This window comes from Mustela nigripes, chromosome 9 (genome assembly GCF_022355385.1).
Source record: "Mustela nigripes isolate SB6536 chromosome 9, MUSNIG.SB6536, whole genome shotgun sequence".
Classification (NCBI taxonomy): Eukaryota; Metazoa; Chordata; class Mammalia; order Carnivora; family Mustelidae; genus Mustela; species Mustela nigripes.
In genome coordinates this window covers 129,244-141,748 of record NC_081565.1, presented here as the reverse complement: position 1 = coordinate 141,748, position 12,505 = coordinate 129,244, and the positions used below count along the sequence as shown (strand labels likewise).

The 12,505-nt window shown below is 45.7% G+C and overlaps 1 protein-coding gene across 1 annotated transcript in view; it reads left to right on the top strand.

Moving 5' to 3' along the window:
- The window catches only part of CACNA1B (calcium voltage-gated channel subunit alpha1 B), a gene marked incomplete at its 3' end in the record, with an annotated part of 179,569 nt that overhangs the window by 38,932 nt on the left and 128,132 nt on the right, over positions 1 to 12,505 (top strand). The gene's annotated exons all lie outside the window — the stretch shown is intronic.

Here is a 12,505-nt window from a genome sequence, read left to right as displayed (position 1 = left end):
CCGGCAAGAACGACCCAGAGACGTGATGGGTGGCAAGCTTCTTTATTTGTTCGTTTTCCTCTCTCGCTTTTCTCTCTTCCACAGGCAATCTCCCCACTATATATATATCCACCGCCTCAGCCAATCACCGCTCTAGTTACGCGCCCCTCTCCCTGATCACGCAGTGCGCACGGGCTCACCCATGTCTGCCGTCAGCCAATCAGTCTCGCTTCGTCAAAACCCGGGCACTTCCGCATACGTGACTCCTTGCATCTATTGCATGGCTCTCCACAGCTCCCCCTTTTTATTTATATTTTATGGCAGGGATCGTGCCTGTCTTAGGTTGCCAATCCTCAGCACACATGCTTACCCGTCATCGGGTACTCTCCCTGGTCGAAGAGCCCCTGTCTTAGGTTGCTATGGTGTGGGATCAGTCTTACCCGTCTTTGACTACCGATCTAGCATACTTAGCCATATCTGGGGGGAGGTACCAGCTTCAAGAGCCATCATGGCTTGAACCATGAGGTGTTATTGTCGTTGATTGCGACGGACACGGCCACACACCCAACGTAACATTAGTATGTTAGCTGTGATTAAGAGAACAGCCATGGCACCAAGTCCGGCCCACTGTTTGAGGAACGAAACAGATTGCTGTAACATTTTTTTCCACTTACTAACAGGTGCAATACAAGATCAACCCTTTGATTTACAATAAGGATCCCAGCATGCAAATGTCCGTTAATTTGCTCTTGCGTAGCCAATGCTTCAGCGACCATTCCTGTGACGTTGTTGAGCGCAGCTGCTGTCTGTACTGAGGTTGTCAACGCTACCGCGGCAGCAGTAGCAGCGGCGGCGGATGCTGCGATAGCTGCAGTAATGGCTGCTGTTATTCCAAAGTCTCGTTTATGTCGAAGCAGCACCGGCAGGTTGTCGGGGTTCACCTGTACTGGCATCGGGATATACGTCGGTATCTTGGCTATTACTGCCGAGTCTCCCACTGTGGTGTTCCAACATTCTGATAGCAGACAATTCTGGGACTCACAAGAGAGACTAGATGACTTGTTAATAGTAGAAGCATTAAAAACTATGAAGAGAAAGGGAGCTCTAACACAGACGGGCGTTGGTGAGTAACTTATGTGCTTAGCTGAGGTGCAGTATCCCAAAGATGATGTTATTCAAGCCATTACCATGGAAGAACTAAAGTCAGCCCTTTGAATTTACAACTGAAGTTTGCAAAACTGATACTCTCCAAGAAAAAACAAAACAATTTTCTTGCTGTCTTACGATTTCCAACTCTTGTAATGCCTGGAGACTGGGAGATTTCTCCTCCTTATCTGCCTCTCTTTCCCCTATGTCCTGCAACTCGCTATCTGAGAGTCCTTCCGAACTTTCACTTTCAGAGTCGGAGTCTCGGGAGGACCCTTTACGAGACTCCTCCTTTACCTGCTCCAGAACCTCCCCTCCCTGGTACACTGCTCGCTTCAAGGGCTCTCGAGTAGATTGTAAACACACTCTCACCAAAGACCACACGGCAAGGGTTCCCGAAGTTACAGATGGGCATCGTTTCAAGTCCTCCCCCAGGTGCTCCCACTGTGGTATATTCAGGAGCCCCTCCTCTATAAACCAGGGGGCAACTTCTCCTACTTCTCTCAAGAAAGCGCGGGCTGTTTTCGTTTTTAAACGGGTACCATTTGCCTTAAGGATATCCTTTAGAGGGCCCTCCATTCTACACCTAGCAATCTCGTTTCCCATCTCGGGAAAACTTTTTCTTATCGTCCCTGAAGAACTTTACAAAACAAGCGTATTTCCAATCGTCTTCAGGGAACCTCCCTGTCTCTAGACAGTTATTGGTGCACTCCTTACCGTATCGTTGCTCTACCTCGTCACCTCTCCGCGGCGCGGGCGAATTCCCGGGTTTCGGCACCACTTGTCGCTCTCCCCGGCAAGAACGACCCAGAGACGTGATGGGTGGCAAGCTTCTTTATTTGTTCGTTTTCCTCTCTCGCTTTTCTCTCTTCCACAGGCAATCTCCCCACTATATATATATCCACCGCCTCGGCCAATCACCGCTCTAGTTACGCGCCCCTCTCCCTGATCACGCAGTGCGCACGGGCTCACCCATGTCTGCCGTCAGCCAATCAGTCTCGCTTCGTCAAAACCCGGGCACTTCCGCATACGTGACTCCTTGCATCTATTGCATGGCTCTCCACACCGTTCAGATGGGCTGTCGGAGGGAAGCGAAGCTGGTCTGTGAGGGTGCGCAGGACTCCGGGTGTCTGTGGGGCCAGTCACGTGACGGCTGCTGCCGGGCATTCCGACAGGGGGGGGCGCCAGCTGCGTGTCACAGCCGGCGCCGAGGCCGTGCGGTGTCGGGGCAGGAGGACCCTAAGAGGGTGTGACCTCCCCGCTGTGAAGGGTGGTACCTTTCCTTGAGAAGGGAGACTTGGGAGCCAGATCTTTGCTCGGTTTCGTTTCCATGGGTGGTCGCGGAGCCCAAGGACCCAGCTTTGGCCACAGGCTGTTTCAGAGAGCCACTACCATGGGAGGGACACGCCGAGTGCACGGCCGGGTGTGTGACGGGGAGCTCAGAGGACACGGCGGGGCTGAGGGGGTCTATCTGAGGTCAGGGCAGTGTTCAGCGTTACGAGAGGATGCGACTGTCTTGGCAAGGAGCGTAGAAGGAGAAGCCAAGAAGGCCGAGGACGGCCTGTTCTTGAACGCGGCTGCTGGGGGTCTCCAACGTTCAGAAGCCAAGTAGGAAGGAAGGGGTGGCCAAGGGGACCAAGGTGGAGCCCCTGGGGCGGGCTGGGAACACCACCAGGGGCTGGGGAGAAGCAGAGCCAGGAAAACAGTTTTCAGAAAGCCACCAACCAGGTCTGATGCTGTTAACTGGGCGAGAGCAGTGTCCAAGGTGGAGGTAGAACTGTGGAACGTGCCGGAGAAGACAGTGTGGGATGAGGACAGCGGCCGGCATCTGGCTGTGGCCGGGAGCCTCCCAGGGGGCATCGTGGGAGGGACCGGCAGGGGAGACGGGGATTGTTGGAGGTAATTGAGGGTTTACATGCCGTTGTGGGAAGTCTGTGGAGCGGTCACCTGTGTCCTCTAAAGATGCAGGGGGCTCGTACCCCAACCAGAATGCTGAGCCTGACCCAGTGGGGACACAGAATGTTCCATTCCAGCAGGACCCCCGGTAGCCCTTCTGTACCCACGCCCCCTTCTCTCTTACCCTTCCCCCACGCCCCTCCAGGAACCACTAATCTGCCATCGCTGTCTCTTCAGGGAGGTTAGTAAAGGGAGCCGTATGTGCGTTACTTTTGGGGTTGGCCACTTTCACTGACGTGATTCTTGGGGGATTCGTGGGGATTATTGGGTGTGGCCGACGTCACACCCTGCCCGGCACTCGCGTTACAGGACCTCTGGACTGTTCCCAGTTTGGGGCTATTGAGAGCTCAGCTATTGTGCACACTTGTATACAGGTTTTCTGTGCAAACGTAGCTGTCATTTCTCTGGGGTAAATGCCTAAGAGTACAGTTTCTGGGTTGTACAGTAGTTGCATGTTTACTCTTTTAAGGAATTAGGCATTTCCCAGAGGCCTGTGTTCTTTTACACGCCCACCAGCCGTGTGCGACTTGTCGTGCCCTTGCCAGTGTCTGACGTTGCCACTGTTTTTACCTTCAGCCGTCTGGTGAGTGTGACTCTGGTGCAGCCCGTACCTCTGAGGGTGGACGGTGCTGGTGTTGTTCCGTGCTCATTCGCTGTTCGTGTGTCTTCTCCGTGAAATCTCTCTTCATACCCTGTGTCCACAGTCTGGATTGTTATTTTACTGTGGGGTTTTTCTGTCTTCTAGAAACCATTTCTTTGTCAGATATGTGACTTGCAAATATTTTTTCCTAGCCATTAACTTGACTTTTCATAGTCTTCACCGGGTCTTTCACAGAACAAGCATTTTTTTTCCCCAGAAAAATCATTTTTTATTTTGATAAAGTCCAGTTTATCTACTTTTCCTTTTGTGCATTGGGCTTTTGGGGTCGAGTATAAAAACTCTTTGCCTAGTCCTAAATTCTGAAGATTTTCGTCTACTTTTTTTAAACAAAAGTTTAATTGTTTTACATTTAACATGCACTCTGCCATCCATTTTGAGTTAATTTTTATATGAAGTGTGAGGTTAGGCTGAGACTCTCCTCCCCACGTCTCTCCTGTCTTCCCTTCCGTCCTTACTTTCTGAGCTTACGGATGTCTGGGTCCTCACGTACCCTTGTTGAAAAAGCTGTATTTTCTCCACGGAATTGCTTTTGCACCTCTGCCCAAGAAGTTGGCTGGGTTCTGTGTGGGTCTGTTTCTGTTGCTTTCCTGTTTAAAGCAAGTTCTACACACAATGTGGGGCATAAGCTCAAAACCCAAGGTCAGGAGTTGTATGTTCCTCTGACTTTGCCAGGCAGACGCCTGTGGGTCTTTATCTATTCCAGGGACCTATGTGTCCCTCTCACCAAAACCACGCAGTCTTCATCACGGTGGCTGTGATGTAAACAAATCACCAGGTAGGCTGATCTTTCTCATTTTGTTCTGATTGAGGGGATTGCGTCTTCACCGTGCCGGGCCTTCCGATCTGGAACATGGTGCATCTCCGTTTACCTCGGTCCCCTCTCGTTTCTTTAATTGGAATTTTGTGGTTTTCAGCGTACAAGGCCTGTGTATGTTCCTATGCCCTCTGGCTCCTTTTCCTGCCTTGGTCTGGAGCTGAAACTTCCACTGGTGTGTTGGATACGAAGTGGGGGAACAATCCTATTTCCATGCTCTGAATCATAGGGAAAAAGTTCAATATAATGTGAACTGCAGGTTTTTTTGTTTTTTTGTGGATGCTCTTTATCACACGGAGGCATGTCCTCTGTTCCTCCTTTCTGAGAGGTTTTATCATGCGTGGGTGTTGAATTTTATAAAATATTGTCTCCGCATATGATAATGTGATATTTTCTTTAGCTTGTTAATGTGGTGGATTACACTGACTGACTTTGGGATTTTGAAACAGCTTGACATCCCTGGAATAAACCCCACGTGTCATGGTATACAGTTATTTTTATATATTGCCCAGTGCTATTTGTTAATATTTCATCGAGGGTTCTGGCATCTATATTCATGGGGCTTTTGGTCTGTAATTTCCTTCTTTTTTGAATTGTCTTTGTCCTGATATTAGTATGAGGACAATACAAGATTTAGAAAATGAATTAGGAAGTAGTTCTTCCTCTTCCATTTTCTAGAAGAGATTTATATAAGTGGTATTGTTTCTTTTTTAGAGAATTGGTAGAATTCTATAATCGGGGTCTAGAGATTTCTTTTCTTTTCTTTTTTTTTTTTTTTTTTGAAGATTTTATTCATTTATTTGAGAGAGAGAGTGACGGAGAACATAGGACAGGAGAAGGTCAGAGGGAGAAGCAGACTCCCTGCGGAGCTGGGAGGCCATTGCAGGACTTAATCCCAGCACTCTGGGATCATGACCTGAGCCGAAGGTCTTCAGCTTAACCCACTGAGCCCCCCAGGCGCCCTAGAGATTTCTTTTATGGATTTTTTTTTCAAATAACCCTTTTTGAGATATAGTTCGCATATGATAAATTTTAACAATTTAAAGTATATAGTTAATGGTTTTTGTATGTTCATAGGGTTGTGTGGCTGTCAACATTACCTAATTTTTGAAGATTTTTTTCAACTAAAAAGGAAACCCCGTGTCCTTTAGCATCACGCCGCAGTCCCTCCCCCTTCTCCCATTCTTTAGCCCCTGGCAACCACGAATATATTTGTCTCTGTTAATCTATCCCAGACGTTTCCTCTAAATGCGGTCATAGCGCATGTCGACCTTTGTGTTTCTAAGGTCTGTCCATGTTGTAGCACGTGGCACTATCTCACTGCTTTTATTATCAAATATGATTCCACTGAGTGGGTATACTGTTTGGTTTATATTTCATTAGTTGATGGAAATTTGGATCATTTCAACTTTTTTTTTAAAAGATTTTATTTATTTATTTGACAGAGAGAGATCACAAGTAGGCAGAGGCAGGCAGAGAGAGAGGAGGAAGCAGGCTCCCCGCTGAGCAGAGAGCCTGATGCGGGACTCGATCCCAGGACCCTGGGATCATGACCTGAGCTGAAGGCAGAGGCTTAACCCACTGAGCCCCCCAGGCGCCCCTGGATTGTTTCAACTTTTTTATATCATGAATCACGTTACTGTGAACAAATGTGCACAAGTTTTGTGTGGAATATGTCACTTTCCTTACGTATTTGCCTAACCATGGACTTGCTAAATTGTGTGGTAACTGTGTGTGTAGCCGTCTGAGGGGCTGCCAGAGTGACTCCCACAGTGGCTGCAGCACCTTCCATCCCAGCAGGCGTGCACAAGCGCTCTGAATTCTCTGTGTTCTCCTCGACACTTGGTGTCATCTGTCTTTTTAAAATTTAAGCAAAAGTAAAATTTAATTTTTAAAGTAGTCATGCATTCATTCATTCATGATGGAAGTGATTTCTCTTATTTTTTACAGCGTTTTCTTAGTTTCAGGTGTACAGTAGAGTCATTCAGCACTTCCACGCATCACCCTGTGACCGACGTGATGAGTGCGCTACTGAATCCCCATCCGGTTTCACCCATCCCCCCACCCGTGTCCCCTCTGGCAACCAGCACTTTGTTCTTTATAGTTAGGAGTCTGTTTCATGGTTTGTCTTTCTGTTTCTGTTTCTTTTTTTCTGTTTTCCATTTGTTTTGTTTCTTAAATTCCGTATGTGGGTGAAATCATATGGTATTTGTCTTTCTCTGCTTGACGTATCTCACTTAGCGTTACACTCTCTAGCTGCATCCCTGTTGTTGCCAGTGGCAAGATTTCATTCCTTTGTGTTTAGATGTGTCACATCTTCTTCACCCATTCGTCCATCCGTGGACACTTGGACTGTTTCCATACCTCGGCTGTTGTAGATAACGCTGCTGTAAACATTAGGGTACACGTATCCCTCTCAATTAGTATTCCTGTAATTTTGGGGGTAAATACCCATAGTGCGGTTGTGGGGCTGTAAGGCAGCTGTCTTCACCTTCTGGAGGGACGTCCATATTGTCTTCCACCATGGCTGCGCCGGCCTGCATCCCCACTAACTGCGCGAAGGCTCCTTTTTCTCCACATCCTTGACAACATCTTGTTAAGATTTAACTTAAATTTAACCAAACACCCATGAAGTGAAATGGTATTTCATCTTGGCTTTGATTTGCATTTCCTCTAACGACTTATGATAATGAGCGTTTTTATGTGCTGATCGCACCAGTTATATGTCTTCTTTGGAGAAATGTATTTTCAGATTCTTTCCCCATTTTAAAATTGGTTAATTTGTCATTTTGCTATTGACCTGTAATTTTTCTCTATATGTTATGATGTTAGACATTTACCAGATAGATGATTTATAAATACATTCTCACATCCTGTGGGTTGTCTTCTCCTTTTCTTGATGGTGTCACTTGAAGTACAAATGATTTCTATTTTAATGAAGTCCCATTTTTCTGCTTTTATTTTCACCATGTGCTTTTGGGGTTATAGCTAAGAATTCATGACCTAACCCAAAGTCATGAAGATTCACTTCTGAGTTTCCGTTTAGTTTGGTAGTTTTTGTCCTTGTCTTTAGCTCTCTGGCCACTTTGACGTAATTTTGCATGTGGTGTGTGGTAGGGATTCAGCTTCTGGTGGTCTTAGCACCGTTTGTTGAAAAGACTTCTCTCCCCCGTTGCATTGTCTTGGCATCCTTGTTAAAAAATCAATTGATCGTTAGTGTAAGGGTTTATTTCTAGGTCATCAGTTCTAATCTATTGATCAATATATCTGCCCTTTTTAGGGGGAATGTTTTGAAATTTCACTTTCCTTAATAATTATAGTACGATTAAATTTAGCTATTTTATACTGGATGAGTTGTGCTAGTTTGTGTGTTTTGAGAACTTGCTCTGTTTCATCTGTGTTGTCGAACGTACATCGACATTCCTTCATTGACCTTTCGATGGCAGCTGGGTCTATGGAGTGATATTCCCTGTTTCATTCATGATGTTGATCATTTGTCTTCTCTCCTTCTTTCTTAGTCAGTATTATTGGAGGTATGTCAATTTAATAGTTTTTTTTTAAGAACCAAATTTTTAAAAAAGATTTTTTTAATTTATTTGAGAGAGAGAGAGAATGAGAGAGAGACAGCGCATGAGAACGGGGAGGGTCAGAGGGAGAAGCAGACTCCCTGCCAAGCAGGGAGCCCGATGTAGGGCTCAATACTGGGACTCCAGGATCATGACCTGAGCTGAAGGCAGTTGCTTAACCCACTGAGCCACCCAGGTGCCCCAAGAACCAGTTTAAAAAAATTGATTTTTTCTATTGTTTTTATTTTCAATTTTGTTGATTTATTCTCTTATTTCTCTTCTCTCCTCTTCTCTTCCCTTCCCTTCCCTACCTACCCTTTCCTTCTTTTCTCTTCTTTTTTTTCCTTCCTTTTCTTTTCTTTTGAAGCCCAGTGTGGGTTGAACTCACGACCCTGAGATCAGAATATGAGCTGAGATCACGAGCTGGATGCTTGGCCGACTGAGACACTCAGACCCCTTTGTGGTCTTACATTATTATTTACTTGCTTGGGAAGCTTTTGGGCACTGTGTTTTTTGAATACTTAACAGCCTTCTCCTCTTCCTCCTGTATTCTGCTGTTCTGATGACATGAATCTTAGATCTTTTGTTATAGTCCCACAGGTTGTTGTTCTGTTGTTTCTTTCTTGTTTTTGTGTTTTATTTTTAATTTATTATTTATTTATTTGTAAAGATTTTATTTCCTTATTTGACAGAGAGAGAGAGAGAGAGAGAGAGAATGTGCACAAGCAGGGGCAGAGGGAGAGGGAATGGCAGACCCCCTTGCTGAGCAGGGAGCCCGATGCGGGGCTGGATCCCAGGATCCCAGGATCACGACCTGAGCCAAAGGCAGATGCTCCACCAACTGAGCCACCCAGGTGCCCCTGTTTTTGTTTTTAAAGTCAGGTTTCTCTCTGCTTATCAGACTGGGTAACTTCTGTTGTTCTCTTTTACTGTTCACGGATTCGTTCCTCTGTCTTCTCCATTCTGTTGTCGTACTTTTCCATTTAAAGATTTTATTTATTTGACAGACAGAGATCACAAGTAGGCAGAGAGGCAGGTAGAGAGAGAGGGGGAAGCAGGCTCCCACTGAGCAGAGAGCCCGATGCAGGGCTCGATCCCAGGACCCTGAGATCATGACCTGAGCCGAAGGCAGAGGCTTAACCCACTGAGCCACCCAGGTGCCCTGTACCTTTCCATTTAGATTTTTATTTTGATTATTGTGGTTTTTAGTTCTAAGTTTTTCACTTGGTTCTTCTTTGTATCTTCTATTTGTTTGCTGATACAATTCCTTTGCTGAAACTTTATATTTTTTGAGTGTGTTTCAAGTGTGTACATGGTTATCCTTTGAAGCATTTTTATGATGGCTGCTTTAAAATCTATGTCAGATACTTTTCTCATCTTTGTCTCTTAGTATCATCAGTCATTTGTATCAGTCAGGTTCTCCAGAAATAAAGAACCAATAAGATGCATACGTATGTGTGTGTATATAGATATGTATGAAGACAGAGAAAGAGAGATTGATCAATTGATTGTTAGGAATTGGCCTTTGTGAATGTGGAGTTTGGCAAGTCCAAATCGGCAGTTTAGGCTGGCAGATTCCAGACCCCGGAGAGACAGGGGTGCAGTCCCAGTCCAAAAGCCCGCAGGTGGAGACCTGACAGAGCCAGGGGTACAGAGGAGGTATGCGGGCAGTCTCCGAGAGAACTCCCTTCTACTTGGAGGAGTGGCGGGCTTTTTTTCTTTTCAGATCTTCAACTGATTGAATAAGGTCCACCACCTTATGGAAGGCAATCTGCTTTACTCTAGCCATTAAAATGTTCGTCTCATCCAAAAACACATTTGTGGAAACACCCAGAATAATGTTTGATAAATATCTGGGGACCCTGTGGTCCAGTCAAATTGACACATAAAATTAACCATCATGGCATCTATTGATCGTCTTTTTTCATTCAGTTTTTGCTTTTTCTGGTTTTTGGTATGGCAAATAAGTTTCAGCTGAAAACTGAACACTTTTGGTGTTTTGTCAGGAGACCCAGATTATAAAAGTCACAAGGTCTGGGCAAGATGCCCTTCTTTGCATTCAGTTTTTGGATCATGCCTGAGTGCTGGCTTCTGGCTGAAGCCCGGCCCGTGGTGAGAACTGTCCCTTGGGGACTTGTGGCTTGCTCTTGATATGGGGGGAATAAGGCATGGGACCTCACAGCCTCTGAGCTGTGGAGACCGCTGCAGTCAGAAAACCAGACTTGGGCCTGGGGCCCCTGGGCTTTATTCAGGAGACATGTCTGTAGAGCTGACTGGTTGTCCAGTAGCCTGGGAACACAGGGGAGGTGTCCGAGCAGAGGCTGGGCATGCAGCCTTCCAGGTTTTGGGGGAGCCTCTGGCTCCCTGGAGCAAATTCCTTGGCTTTTCCTCTTGGCTGTGCAGAGACCAGGAGTGCTAATTGTCCTTGGTCCTTTGAGAGCTCCAGGGCAGCTTCCAAGAAAGTGCTGTGGGATTGCTTGGTCATAGGGCAGTTCTATTTTCAACATTTTGAGGAACCTCCATGCTGTTTTCCAGAGTGGCTGCACCAGCTTGCATTCCCACCAACAGTGTAGGAGGGTTCCCCTTTCTCCGCATCCTCGCCAGCATCTGTCATTTCCTGACTTGTTGATTTTAGCCATTCTGACTGGTGTGAGGTGATACCTCATTGTGGTTTTGATTTGTATTTCCCTGATACCGAGTGATGTGGAGCACTTTTTCATGTGTCTGTTGGCCATCTGGATGTCTTCTTTGCAGAAACGTCTGTTCATGTCCTCTGCCCAATTCTTGATTGGATTATTTGTTCTTTGGGTGTTGAGTTTGATAAGCTCTTTATAGATTTTGGACACTAGTCCTTTATCTGATATGTCGTTTGCAAATATCTTCTCCCATTCTGTCAGTTGTCTTTTGATTTTGTTAACTGTTTCCTTTGCTGTGCAAAAGCTTTTGATCTTGATGAAATCCCAATAGTTCATTTTTGCCCTTGCTTCCCTTGCCTTTTGCGTTGTTCCTAGGAAGATGTTGCTGCGGCTGAGGTCGAAGAGGTTGCTGCCTGTGTTCTCCTCAAGGATTTTGATGGATTCCTTTCGCACATTGAGGTCCTTCATCCATTTTGAGTCTGTTTTCGTGTGTGGTGTAAGGAAATGGTCCAATTTCATTTTTCTGCATGTGGCTGTCCAATTTTCCCAGCACCATTTATTGAAGAGGCTGTCTTTTTTCCATTGGACATTCTTTCCTGCATTGTCGAAGATTAGTTGACCATAGAGTTGAGGGTCTATTTCTGGGCTCTCTACTCTGTTCCATTGATCTATGTGTCTGTTTTTGTGCTGGTACCATACTGTCTTGATGATGACAGCTTTGTAATAGAGCTTGAAGTCCCGAATTGTGATGCCACCAACTTTGGCTTTCTTTTTCAATATCCCTTTGGCTATTCGAGGTCTTTTCTGATTCCATATAAATTTTAGAATTATTTGTTCCATTTCTTTGAAAAAGATGGGTGGTACTTTGATAGGAATTGCATTAAATGTGTAGATTGCTTTAGGTAGCATAGACATTTTCACAATATTTATTCTTCCAATCCAGGAGCATGGAACATTTTTCCATTTCTTTGTGTCTTCCTCAATTTCTTTCATGAGTACTTTATAGTTTTCTGAGTATAGATTCTGTGCCTCTTTGGTTAGGTTTTTACCCTAAAGATACAAACGTAGTGATCCAAAGGGACACGTGCACCCGAATGTTTATAGCAGCAATGTCCACAATAGCCAAACTATGGAAAGAACCTAGATGTCCATCCACAGATGAATGGATCAAGAAGATGTGGTATATATACACAACGGAATACTACGCAGCCATCAAAAGGAATGAAATCTTGCCATTTGCGACAACATGGATGGAACTAGAGCGTATCGTGTTTAGCGAAATAAGTCAAGCAGAGAAAGACAACTATCATATGATCTCCCTGATATGAGGAAGTGGTGATGCAACAGGGGGGCTTAAGTGGGTAGGAGAAGAATCAATGAAACAAGATGGGATTGGGAGGGAGACAAACCATAAGTGACTCTTAATCTCACAAAACAAACTGAGGGTTGCTGGGGGGAGAGGGGTTGGGATAAGGGGGGGGTTATGGACATTGGGGAGGGTATGTGCTTTGGTGAGTACTGTGAAGTGTGTAAACCTGGCGATTCACAGACCTGTACCACTGGGGATAAAAATATATGTTTATAAAAAAAATATATTAAAAAAAAAAAAAAAAGAAAGTGCTGTGGGGCCAGGGAGGCAGGTCTGCTGCGGGTCCTGGCACTCCCCCAGCCCCGGAACACTCCCTGCCTAGGCCCTGCCAGGTATTTGAGGAGGGGGTGAGGGTGTTTCTGCAGCAGGGGCTGTGGG